The following is a 14467-nucleotide window of genomic DNA, read 5'->3' as shown; positions in this document are numbered from 1 at the left end:
AGAAATCTATATCACAGGTAAGTTTGTACAGTGTTCATTTTTTATTTTTATTTTTAACCTTTTGATAATAAACGATAATTTGTTCGCTATAAAGTATTAAATTGGTATTCGATAAAATTAGGTCTTGCGACCGAAATTATTGATATCATTCAAAAATTTATTACATCACTGCAAAATTTACCGTTTATTCTTAAGGTATAAATACCTTTAATCAATCAAACCAAAATATTTCAAAAATTCGTCATGAGTTAAATTAGGTCATGGAACCGAAATTACTTTACCGAAAAGAGGGTCGCATATTTTTGATAATATTTGATTGATTAAAGTGGGATAAAAGCCAAAAAGATTTTTAATTTTATTTTTACCATGTTTTTAAAATTAATATATAAATATTAAATTGATATTGTAAACTTCTTTAAAATTGTAAATATTTGAAAAATTAATATTTTTAATATAAGTTTGTATGTATAAAAACATAAATATAATATAAGTTTGATGTAAAATTTTATTAATATGAATTTTTAATTTTATGCATTTTAAATTTAAGTTTGGTGTGAATTTATAATATGAATTTTTAATTAAGTTTGGTGTGAATTTAAAAACGAAAATTTACTTTATTTCGTTAAGTTAAAAATATGATTTTTAAAATTCGTCGTGAGTTGAAGACTAGGTCATTGAACCGAAATTGCTTTACCCGAGGGAGGGGCGAGAACTTTTATTATCATTATTTTTAATCTTATTGAATTAAAGTATGCCAAAAACATTAAAAACCCCAAAAATCTTTGCTTTTAAAACCGCGCTTAAAAATGACAAATTTCAAAATTTTGTCAAGGGACGGACTAGGACATCGATCCGAAACGCCCTCATCCTAAAAAGAAACAAAATTTTAATTTTTGAATTAATTTTATGTTTTATAAAGTTATAAGATTTTTATTTTAAAAAAAAAAACCACCGTGACTCGCGGTGATTTAAAATGGCCCACCACCGCACTCGCGGAGGTCACAAAACCCAGATGGTTATCTGGTCAAACAGACCAGTTTCAATACACACACACACACATACACACACATTTTTACCCGAAAAACCCACGAAAATTCATCACAAATTCGCCATTTTTCATCATTTTTCATCAAATCTTTCATAACATTGCAATGAGGAGACTATTATCAAGGAATTACTCAAGGAAATCGGTAAATTTCTACACCTAAACACCATTAAATCCGAATTTTAGTGTTCTTGAACAATTTCATACATAATTCGATTTTGATGCTTTCTAGTGTAATAATGCTTCAATTGTTTGTGTATTATGCTTGTATAACCTAGACTGATGCTATTTAAAATGATTAGAAGCTTTGAACTTCAATTTTTGAATAATCTAGGGTTTGTGTTCTTGAGCAAAATTAGGGCTTTTTGATATAAACAGGTTATGGCCGATTTTTGTCATGAATTATTGCTAAATTGAGTAGTATAACATGTTTAGGTAGTTAAATGATCCAAACATCCTAAACATGATTTTTGGAGATTAAAGTGGACTTTTTATGTGCAAAATTCATGAACTTGATTAATTTGATATAATTGCCATTTGAAACTTGTTTAATTGTTAGTAATGACTATTTTGACATGTTATTTGAGTTAAATGCTTATGAACTTTGTCTACATTTTCATATTTGCTTATTTGGAAAAGTATAGAATCGTAAAAAAATTTTGTGAAAATGTGTATAAGTTTAATTTTGATTTAACATGTTATTGTGATTGTTTTAAGTTGTTATCTTGCTAAAACTAATGCATATTTGGATGCATAAAAATTGTGTTTGATATATTTTGCAGACTGAAAGGGGTGAATCTTTATCCCAGGCTCGCAATGCTCCTCTGGAAGATGCAAATCAACAGGAAATTAATAGCCATTACTGACAAGATATATCTCACCTAATTGTTTCATATTCAAACATTCATGAGGCAGATTTACATCCGAATTTGAGATTTGATAGATATTGGATAGACTATCCAAAATATCAAAAGAACCTGCACAACCTTGTGTCTAATAATGTTGAGGTACCCAGAGTTATAGATTGGGCACCATTAGAGGTAGTGGAATTGGCCGAGCCAATCAGGGAATTACTTGCTTAAAGGTATGGTAATTCTATTTTTAGTGATTGGATACGTTTATTCAACATGTGTAGACCTGTGTATAGAGAATGGTGTATAGAGTTATTGTGTACTATTGAAATAAATGATCGGGTAGATACTTTAACCGATCGTAGTTTTATTAGATTTTTATTAGGAGAGGAGATGCGCCATATGTCTTTACTAGACATGGCTCGGGCTTTAGATATATATACGCCCGAGGAGCTAGCATCTTATGATTGCCAAAGGTTAATAGTTTATGGTAGGAGGGTGGATGAGAATTTTGATACGAATGACGTATGGAGTAGGATGACTAGCCATCGCCGATTCCAGGGGGATTATACTCTTATCTTGATATTGATAGAGCTGAATTAAGAGTAATCCATAGGTTTTTAGCCAATTCAATTACACAACGAGGTAAGAATAAGGAAAAGGTAAATGAACAGGATTTGTTTTACAACATGTGTATTCAAGACCCACACAGCGCTGTAAGTATACCTTTTTGTGTGGGTTATTATTTATTAACTATGGTTAGGGGTATGAGGCGTGGTAGCATAATAAGAGGTGGTATATTTATTACTTTAATTGCTGAATATCTCGGTGTGGATAGAAGTCGGGGGGGATTATTAATGCAGAACCAGAACCCCGCGATAGAATAGATTTGCGTGTTTATCATGGTGCTAAGGTCTTAAAGAAACGAAACAACGCGGCAGCACGTTATGATGGCAGGCATCCACAGGTTGAGAGAGATCAACAGCCAGGTAATGTGGGAGGGGGAAATGAAATGACAGAAATGCAAAGGTTTATAGCTTCACAAGAATATGAAAATGCTAGACATCGAGCATTTGAAGATTGGCAAGTTCATCAAAATCACATCATAGCTCATTGCCAACATGTAGGTAGAAACTATATTCCTACTTCAAAGCCCGAATTTCCTCCCTGGTCTATAGAGATCCAACCATCGTATCCTACTTATAACCCAGCTGAAGCATTCTATAACACATACGGTTATGCATGGAACCCCTACTGGTATCAGTATCAACCCTAGTTTATTTAGTTTTATTTATTTTAATTTTGTAATGTTACTACATTTAGCACTTATGTTGATATTGTAATAGTTTTTTTATAATTTTCTAACTTTTATTATTAGGTTTTAATAATTTTTGAATGTGGGGTAATATACCAAACTTCAAAAATATGTATATATGTTTGCAGTTTATCTTATGTACACAACAGGGTAAAACAACGCATTTTCAAAGACTGTCATTAAGTTCAGCAAAAGCAACTAATTTTGACGACAAGATGCAAAATATATGTGAAATAACAACAAGACGGAATGAACAATTGATATGCACCATTTATCATTCAGCAAACAAACGCCAATATGTTTGAAAACTTTGGTAAAATTTAATCATTTTTCTACGCTAATCACCCTCAATAATTTAAATTGTTACTGATTTCTTGCAAATGAGGGCATTGCAAGATCTTAAGTGTGGGAAGGGGTTAAATTCTTTCGGATTTTTAAAATTTTTACTTTATACACTTGGTTACCATTAGAAATACTAGTAAAGCAGTAGTTGTATTAGAATCTAGTGCTCTCTGATAATAAAGAACAGCCCTAGTCTTATATACTGACTACCCAATTCTAGTAAAATTTTTCAAAATTTTCAATTAAATGAATTCAAAATCATGTTTATACATATTTATGAACGATAAAACTAGGTGTTAACATCGAAATTATTGTTACCTCGGAAAGGACATAAATTGAGAAACAACCCAAAATGTTAGAATTCATTTAAGAATGGAATAGAGGAAAATAAAAAGACAATAAAAAGGAAAATAAAAGTCAAGTGTGGGAATATTTACCAAATTATTTTAAACATATGTCACATATTTTTGTACAAATAACTGAAAATACTTTTGCTTTGGACTAAACTAAAAATTTTTACCCGATTTACTGTAAGAAAGATGGATCTACATGATGAATCAATTACATCATTAAAAAGAAGTAAAGTCTTCCGAAAAAGAAACACGTTTCTTGATTTAGGTCATGAAGTTGTCGTCCAGACCAACTGTAGGTTGACGAAAAATCTAGAAAAGTCATCACTAAAATCAGCAGGAAATCCACGGACCTCAGCATGAAACAGGGTCGCCAAGTGGTCAGATTTATCCTAACGATGAGAAGGATTTATCTCGTACAATGGGGGGCACCGTGCAAATTAGCCTGATAAGACTAATGAATCAGATCCCCAGAAAGGATAATCTCCTTAAAAGATCAAAAATCAACTTTTAAAACTGATATTACTCAATTCTTGAGATTGAACTTAAAGATTGAGAATTCAAACTCATGGAATTCAATGATATCTAAACTCGAGCTTGAACGAGAAAATATTTTGATCAAAATTACAAACCGATTTGTTTTCTGAAAATCCATTTTCAATGCGTTCATTACCTTTGAACGTAAAATACTAAGAATTCACCTGGAATTCATTAGGTCACCTGAACTAATTCGGGTGTCAACCGTAAGAACGGTGGTTGCATAGCATGGTCAAAGATAGGACCTTGTGCCAGACCGTTAAATTATAAGGGTGAGCTTTACTATTGCTCCTACAAAGGATAGTAATTGCGTCCGACACGTTATAGACCATAATTAAAAGCATGTCAGGGGACATTGCCTTAACAGTTGCTTGTTCAACGCTTTCCTTTACAACCGGACGGTAGTTTATCGAAAGGTAATATACGGAGCAAGTAAACTGGACGTGTTGCTTTCCCAATACAAGGTTAGCAAGTGGGTGACACAAAACCACAAGTTTTGAGCTAAAGTTTTCAAATCTGAAACCCACCAAACCCACAAAAAGAATTTGCAAACACCGGTGAAGGGTTATTCCGGAAAACTTATCTAGGGTAAAAGCTAGATTTAATTTTCAAAAGATCAAATGTTTTCATAAAGATCCAATTTCCTTAAAGGATCTAAATTTTTATAGTCATGTGAGACTGTAAACCACATCGTTACTACCATTGTTTATACCGCCGTATAGAAATCACTGATGTACAAAGTGTGAAGAATAAAGAAGTGATTCTAGTATATTTCAAGACTATATTGCTTGAGGACAAGCAACGCTCAAGTGTGGGAATATTTGATAATGCTAAAAACGAACATATATTTCATAGCATTATTCCTCAAGAAAGACAAGCTTTTAGTTGCAATTGTCCTATTTACAAGTGATATTCGGTTAAATAATAAAAGGTGAAGACAAAAGATAGATTCGACGAATTGATGACGCAAACGACCAAAAAGCTCAAAAGTACAAAATACAATCAAAGAGGTTCCAATTATTGATAAGAAACGTCTCAGAATTACAAGAGTACAAGATTCAAAACGCAAATTACAAGATATTAAATTGTACGCAAGGACGTTCGAAAACCCGGGACCAGAGTCAACTCTCAACGCTCGACGCAACGGACTAAAAATTACAAGTTAACTATGTATATAAATATAATATAATATATAATTAATTATATATATTATATATATATTATATTTATATATTAAAACCGTCGGCAGACTAGGATCCAAACTTGTGTGAACTGGAAACCACTGCTCCGCACTCGCAGAGCCTATAAAGGCAAAAACCTCCGCACTCGCGGAGGTCTGAACAGTAAACCTGGGCCTATAAAAGGCCGAGCATTCGACCGAATTTTACACATCTTTTTCTTTCCATCCTACGTAAACTTATATATATATATATATATATATATATATATATATATATATATATATATATATATATATATATATATATATTATATTTTAATTTTAATTTTAATTTTAATTTTAATATTAAATCCTAATAATAAGGGTATGTTAGCGAATGTTGTAAGGGTGTAAGTCGAAATTCTGTCCTTGTAACGCTACGCTATTTTTAATCATTGTAAGGTATGTTCAACCTTTTTAATTTAATGTCTCGTAGCTAAGTTAATATTATGCTTATTTAAAACGAAGTAATCATGATGTTGGGCTAATTACTAAAATTGGGTAATTGGGCTTTGTACCATAATTGGGGTTTGGACAAAAGAACGACACTTGTGGAAATTAGACTATGGGCTATTAATGGGCTTTATATTTGTTTAACTAAATGATAGTTTGTTAATTTTAATATAAAGATTTACAATTGGACGTCCCTATAAATAACCGTATACACTCGATCGGACACGATGGGCGGGGTATTTATAAGTACGAATAATAGTTCATTTAACCGGACACGGGAATGGATTAATAGTCACTAGAATTATTAAAACAGGGGTGAAATTATGTACAAGGACACTTGGCATAATTGATAACAAAGTATTAAAACCTTGGGTTACACGCAGTCGATAACCTGGTGTAATTATTAAACAAAGTATTAAAATCTTGTTACAGTTTAAGTCCCTAATTAGTTGAAATATTAGACTTCGGGTATAAGGATAATTTGACGAGAACACTCGCACTTTATATTTATGACTGATGGACTGTTATGGACAAAAACCAGACGGACATATTAAATAATCCAGGACAAAGGACAATTAACCCATGGGCATAAAACTAAAATCAACACGTCAAACATCATGATTACGGAAGTTTAAATAAGCATAATTATTTTATTTCATATTTAATTTCCTTTATTTTATATTTAATTGCACTTTTAATTATCGCACTTTTATTTATTGTTATTGTATTTAATTGCACTTTTAATTATCGTACTTTTTAATTATCGCAATTTTATTTTATCGCACTTTTATTTATCACAATTTCATTATCGTTATTTACTTTACGCTTTAAATTAAGTTATATTTATTTTTAATATTTTACATTAGGTTTTAACTGCGACTAAGTTTTAAAATCGACAAACCGGTCATTAAACGGTAAAAACCCCCCTTTATAATAATAATATTACTTATATATATATTTGTATTTTTATAAATTAAAACTAATATAGCGTTAAGCTTTGTTTAAAAGATTCCCTGTGGACGAACCGGACTTACTAAAAACTACACTACTGTACGATTAGGTACACTGCCTATAAGTGTTGTAGCAAGGTTTAGGTATATCCATTCTATAAATAAATAAATATCTTGTGTAAAATTGTATCATATTTAATAGTTTTTCCTAGTAAAATATAAAGCTATTTCATATACACCTCGCAGAGCATCAGTGTGCAAGAACGAATGCTAGTCTTGACCTAAACAAATAGGTTATATCAATATCGGTAAACACGGTCGGTCAAAGTGTTCAATTAGTCATATGGCTCGTTACGACTCGATTACTAAAGCATGTGAGTCAAATTGTCACGTTTCATGCAAGATACAAGTATAAAAGCATGTTAGAATGATTGCACAAACATTTGGTTAAGTTTGATTAAAAGTCAACTTTGGTCGGTCAAAGTCAACGAAAAAGTCAACACATTCGGGTCGGGTCCCGAACTATTTTCTGAGGTTTTTATTCATATATAAGCATGTTAGAACAAGTTACATGTGAATCGGATATTGGACAAGGAGGTCAGAACCTGGACACGCCTAATGTCGCGCCGCGATATAGGCTGGCCGCGCCGCGGCAATACACGCGAGCTGGTACCTGGCCAGTTTAAGTTTTCTAAGTCTCAAACCAAAACCTTTTTATGCATAAAACACAAACCGCAAACACTTAGAACTCGCATTTTATATCGTTGGAAAGCTCTTTTGACAAGGAAAAAAACTAAGCACATTTCAACAACCAAAAACATCATTTGTAACAATCGACTTTCCAAAATAAATGATCAATTAATGTTCATCATAAATGCTCAAGTTCATAAATGCACAAAATAGGATTCGGGAACTTACTGCATGCATCTAATACGCCGTTTTGTAGATAATCAAGCATACGATCTAACTAACTACTTACCAACCACAATTCATGGCATTCAATACATTAAATGTTCACATTCAATTCTATCAAACCCTAACCAACAACATCAAAATCACTAATCATGTTTATGAAGTTTTCTAAAACAACCTACACATCAAATTGAAGCGAATGATGTTAGGAACACATTTAATACTTGCATTTATAACATTTAACATCATTCAAACAACCAAATCACCAAATCAAACACACCAAAGTTTCAAGTTCATGCTAGTTACCAAAATAACAAGATCGAACATATAAATCATATATTCATGTTAGACTTGAGCCATAGACACTAATTAACAACTTTATAAGTTAAAAACATCAAGAACACAAAATCTTGTGATTTTAGAAAGTTACCCAAACTTGATGAAATCGGTATGGAATCGAAGAGGAAGTTGCAAGGATTCCAAATATGTAATTTGTTTTGATTGAAGCTTACAAGATGTGATTTGGATGATGAATCTTGAAATGGAGAAATGAGAGAAAATGTGAAAGTATTGAAAGAAAAGAAAAATGAAATGGAAAAGAAAGAGAGGTGGGGTTGACTAGTCAAATGCTAGTCACCTCTTTGGCACTCTGGCGAAACTAGTCCCTCGAGTTCGGTTGCGGGTGTGTGAATTACCTAAACGAGATATTTTTAAAACGCGTATCAACGGGAGATGTTATAAACATATAACGGAAATTTATAATAGTTAAACGGAAAAGTAAACGGAAAAAGGCGGGATGTTACATCGAACCCCGATTTGTTGGGGTGAAGTGGTGAAAGGGAAGTCGGGAGCACTGACTTGGTATTGGAGACGAATAGTAAAATCGATATGATTCGGGCTCGTTTGAAAGCGGCGCAAGATAGACAAAAATCTTATGTCGATAAACGTAGGCGACCGATTGAGTTTCAAGAAGGTGACATGGTGATGCTTAAGGTTTCGCCGTGGAAGGATATTATTCGGTTTCGAAAACGGGGAAAGTTAGCTCCTCGGTTTATTGGACCATTTAAGATTTTGGCTCGTGTTGGTGAAGTTGCGTATCGTTTGGAATTACCCGAAGAGCTTGCGGAGATCCATAATACATTTCATGTTTTCCCTCTTCGTAAGTGTCTTGCGGATGATTCGTCATGGGTGCCATTAGATGAGATTGAGCTAAACAACAAGTTAGAGTATGTTGAAGAGCCGATTGCTATACTTGATGAGAAGGTGAAAATGTTGCGTAACAAAGAGGTGAGGACCTATAAGGTCCAATGGCGTCGTAGTAAAGGTTCCGAGTTTACATGGGAACCCGAAGAATTTGTGTTGGTTTATCTTCCTGCTTGTCATGCGGCTTGGATCGCGAGGACGCGCTCCGATTCAAGTGGGGGAGAGTTGTAACACCCTAATAATTATTGTACAGACGTGTAATTATAGTACATAAAGCGTGGGAATAATTCTGGATTTAAACAGAAGTCAGATTCTGTTCAGGCCTAGGTACGCTCAGCGCACACTTAAGGGTGCTGATGTCAAAGCTAAGGGGTATAAAATACTATTAAATTTTACAAGGAAATACTATTAAATACGATACAATTTTACACAAGATATTTATTTATTTATTGAATGGATATACTTAAACCTTGCTACAACACTTATAGGCAGTGTACCTAATCGTACAGTAGTGTAGTTTTTAGTAAGTCCGGTTCGTTCCACAGGGAATCTTTTTCACAAAGCTTAACGCTATATTAGTTTAAATTTATAAAAATACAAATATATATATAAGTAATATTATTATTATAAAGGGGGGTTTTTACCGTTTAATGACCGGTTTGTCGATTTTAAAACTTTAGTCGCAGTTAAAACCAAATGTAAAATATTAAATAAATAAAAGACTTAATTTAAAGCGTAAAGTAAATAACGATAATGAAATTGCGAATAATAAAAGTGCGATAAAATAAACTTGCAATAATTAAAAAGTACGATAATTAAAAGTGCAATTAAATACAATAACAATAAATAAAAATGCGATAATTAGAAGTGCAATTAAATATAAAATAGAGGAAATTAAATATGACATAAAAGAATTATGCTTATTTAAACTTCCGTAATCATGATGTTTGACGTGTTGATTTTAGTTTTATGCCCATGAGTTAATTGTCCTTTGTCCTGGATTATTTAATATGTCAGTCTGGTTTTTGTCCATAACAGTCCATCAGTCATAAATATAAAGTGCGAGTGTCCTCGTCAAATTATCCTTATACCCGAAGTCAAATATTCCAACTAATTAGGGACTTAAACTGTAACAAGATTTTAATACTTTGTTTAATAATTACACCAGGATGTCGACTGAGTGTAACCCAAGGTTTTAATACTTTGTTAACAATTATGCCAAGTGTCCTTGTACATAATTTCACCCCTGTTTTAATAATTCTAGTGGCTATTAATCCATTCCCGTGTCCGGTTAAATGAACGATTATTCGTACATATAAATACCCCGCCCATCGTGTCCGATTGAGTGTATATGGTTATTTATAGGGACGTCCAATTGTAAATCTTTATATTAAAATTAACAAACTATCATTTAGTGAAACAAATATAAAGCCCATTAATAGCCCATAGTCTAATTTCCACAAGTGTCGTTCTTTTGTCCAAACCCCAATTATGGTACAAAGCCCAATTACCCAATTTTAATATTTTTAGCCCAACATCATGATTACTTCGGATTAAATAAGCATAATAATAACTTAGCTACGAGACATTAATGTAAAAAGGTTGAACATAACTTACAATGATTAAAAATACCGTAGCGTTACACGGACAGAATTTTGACTTACACCCTTACAACATTCGCAAACATACCCTTATTATTAGAATTAAAATTAAAATTAAAATTAAAATATAAATATATATATATATATATATATTACGTATATATTGAGAGAGAGAAAGATTATATGATATTTTTTTGCGATCAAACTGCGTTTGCTTTTATAGGGATTTGAGTCCAGGTGAGCACCGCGACTCGCGGCATTTTCCTTCTTCAAACTCCGTAACTCGCAGAGTTTGATTTTACAGCTCACCCAGCTTTGGCTCTTTGTTTGCCGACGGATTTTTAATATAAATATAATATATAAATAATTTTAAGAATTATTTAAATATTATATTATATTTATGTGCATAGTTGACTCGTAATTTTTAGTCTGTTGCGTCGAGCGTTGAGAGTTGACTCATGTCTCGGTTCCGGATTTTAACGTCCTTGCGTACAATTTAATATCTTGTACTTTGCGTTTTGAATCTTGTACTCTTGTAATTTCGAGACGTTTCTTATCAATAATTGGAACCTCTTTGATTGTACTTTGTACTTTTCAGCTTTTTGGTCATTTGCGTCTTCAATTCGTCGAGTCTGTCTTTTGTCTTCACCTTTTATTATTTAAACGAATATCACTTGTAAATAGAACAATTACAACTAAAAGCTTGTCTTTCTTGAGGAATAATGCTATGAAATATATGTTCGTTTTTAGCATTATCAAATATTCCCACACTTGAGCGTTGCTTGTCCTCAAGCAATATAGTCTTGAAATACTAGACTCACTTCTTTCTTCTTCACACTTTGTACATCAGTGATTTCTATACGGCGGTATAAACAATGGTAGTAATGATATGGTTTACAGTCTCACATGACTATAAAAATTTAGATCCATTAAGGAAATTGGATCTTTATGAAAACATTTAATCTTTTGAAAATTAAATCTAGTTTTTACCCTAGATAAGTTTTCCGGAATAACCCTTCACCGGTGTTTGCAAATTCTTTTTGTGGGTTTGGTGGGTTTCAGATTTGAAAATTTTAGCTTTAAACTTGTGGTTTTGTGTCACCCACTTACTAACCTTGTATTAGGAAAGCAACACGTCCAGTATACTTGCTCCATATATTACCTTTTGGTAAACTACCATCCGGTTGTAAAGGAAAGCGTTGAACAAGCAACTGTTAAGGCAATGTCCCCTGACATGCTTTTAATTATGGTCTATAACGTGTCGGACGCAATTACTATCATTGGTAGGAGCAATAGTAAAGCTCACCCTTATAATTGTTCGGTCTGGCACAAGGTCCTCTCTTTGACCATGCTATGCAACCACCGTTCTTACGGTTGACACCCGATTTGGTTCAGGTGACCTAATGAATTCCAGGTGAATTCCTAGGATTTTACATTCAAAGGTAATGAACGCATTGAAAATGGGTTTTCAGAAAACAAATCGGTTTATAATTTGATCAAAATATTTTCTCGTTCAAGCTCGAGTTTAGATATCATTGAATTCCATGAGTTTGAATTCTCAATCTTTAAGGTCAATCTCAAGTATTGAGTAATATCAGTCTTAAAAGATGATTTTTGATCTTTAAGGAGATTATCCTTTCTGGGGATCTGATTCATTAGTCTTATCCAGCTAATTTCCACGGTGCCCCCCCATTGTACGAGATAAATCCTTCTCATGGTTAGGATAAATCTGACCACTTGGCGACCCTGTTTTATGCTGAGGTCCGTGGATTTCCTGCTGATTTTAGAGATGACTTTTCTAGAATTTTCATCAACCTACAGCTGGTCTGGACGACAACTTCATGACCTAAATCAAGAAGCGCGTGTCTTTTTCGGAAGACTTTACTTCCTTTTAATGGAATTGATTCATCGTGTAGATCCATCTTTCATTACAGTAAATCGGGTAAAACAGTTTAGTTTAGTCCAAAGCAAAAGTATTTTCAGTTATTTGTTACAGAAATATGTGACATATGTTTAAGATAACTTGGTAATTTTTCCCACACTTGGCTTTTATTTTCCTTTTTATTGTCCTCTATTCCATTTTAAATGAATTTTAACATTTTGGTTTGTTTCTCAATTTATGTCCTTTCCGAGGTAACAATAATTTTGGTGTTAAAACCTAGTTTTATCATTCATAAATATGTATAAACATGATTTTGAGTTCATTTAATTGAAAATTTTGAAATTTTTTACTAGAATTGGGTAGTCAGTATATAAGACTAGGGCTATTCTTTATTATCAGAGAGCACTAGATTCTAATACAACTACTGCTTTACTAGTATTTTTAATGGTAACCAAGTGTTTAAGATAAAAATCTGAAAGAATTTAACCCCTTCCCACACTTAAGATCTTGCAATGCCCTCATTTGCAAGAAATCAGTAACAATTTAAATTATTGAGGGTGATTAGCGTAGAAAAATGATTAAATTTTACCAAAGTTTCCAAACATATTGGCGTTTGTTTTCTGAATGATAAATGGTGCATATCATTTGATCATTCCGTCTTGTTGTTATTTCACATATATTTTGCATCTTGTCGTCAAAATTAGTTGCTTTTGCTGAACTTAATGCCAGTCTTTGAAAATGCGTTATTTTACCCTGTTGTGTACATAAGATAAACTGCAAACATATATACATATTTTTGAAGTTTGGTATATTACCCCACATTCAAACATTATTAAAATCTAAAAATAAAAATTAGTAAATTATAAAAACTAATACAATTCCAACATAAGTATTAAATGTTTCAACATTACAAATTATAAAATAAATAAAACTAAGTAGACTAGGGATGATACTGATACCAGTAGGGGTTCCATGCATAACCGTATGTGTTATAGAATGCTTCAGCTGGGTTATACGTAGGATACGGTGGTTGGATCTCTATAGACCAGGGAGGAAATACGGGCGATTGAGTAGGAATATAGTTTCTACCTACATGTTGACAATGAGCTATGATTTGGTTTTGATGAACTTGCCAATCTTCAAATGCTCGATGTCTAGCATTTTCATACTCTTGTGAAGCTATAAACCATTGCATTTCTGTCATTTCATTTCCCCCTCCCACATTACCTGGCTGTTGGTTTCTGTCAACCTGTGGATGTCTACCATGGTATTGTACTGTGGCGTTATTTCGCCTCTTCAAAACCTTCGCACCATGGTATACATTTAAACCTATTGTATCGCGGGGTTCTGGTTCTTCAACTAAAAATCCCCCCGACTTATATCCACACCGAGATATTCAGCAATCAAAGTAATAAATATACCACCTCCTATTATGCTATGCGGTCTCATCCCCCTAACCATAGCTGATAAATAATAACCCACACAATAAGGTATACTTACAGCGCTTTGTGGGTCTCGAATACACATATGGTAAAACAAATCCCGTTCATTTACCTTTTCCTTATTCTTACCTCGTTGTGTAATCGAATTGGCTAAAAACCTATGAATTACTCTTAATTCAGCTCTATCTATATCCAAATAAGAGTAATTTCCCCCTTTAAATCGGTGATGGCTAGTCATTTGACTCCATACACCATGCGTATCAAAATTTTCATCAATTTTCCTACCGTTCAATATCAACCCTCTACAATCGGCAGATGCTAACTCCTCAGGCGTATATATACGTAAGGCCTGAGCCATGTCTAGT

The sequence above is a fragment of the Rutidosis leptorrhynchoides genome, chromosome 3, assembly GCF_046630445.1.
Source record: "Rutidosis leptorrhynchoides isolate AG116_Rl617_1_P2 chromosome 3, CSIRO_AGI_Rlap_v1, whole genome shotgun sequence".
NCBI classification, from domain to species: domain Eukaryota; kingdom Viridiplantae; phylum Streptophyta; class Magnoliopsida; order Asterales; family Asteraceae; genus Rutidosis; species Rutidosis leptorrhynchoides.
The sequence above is the reverse complement of the archived record's forward strand: the minus strand, read 5'-3'. Positions refer to the sequence as shown.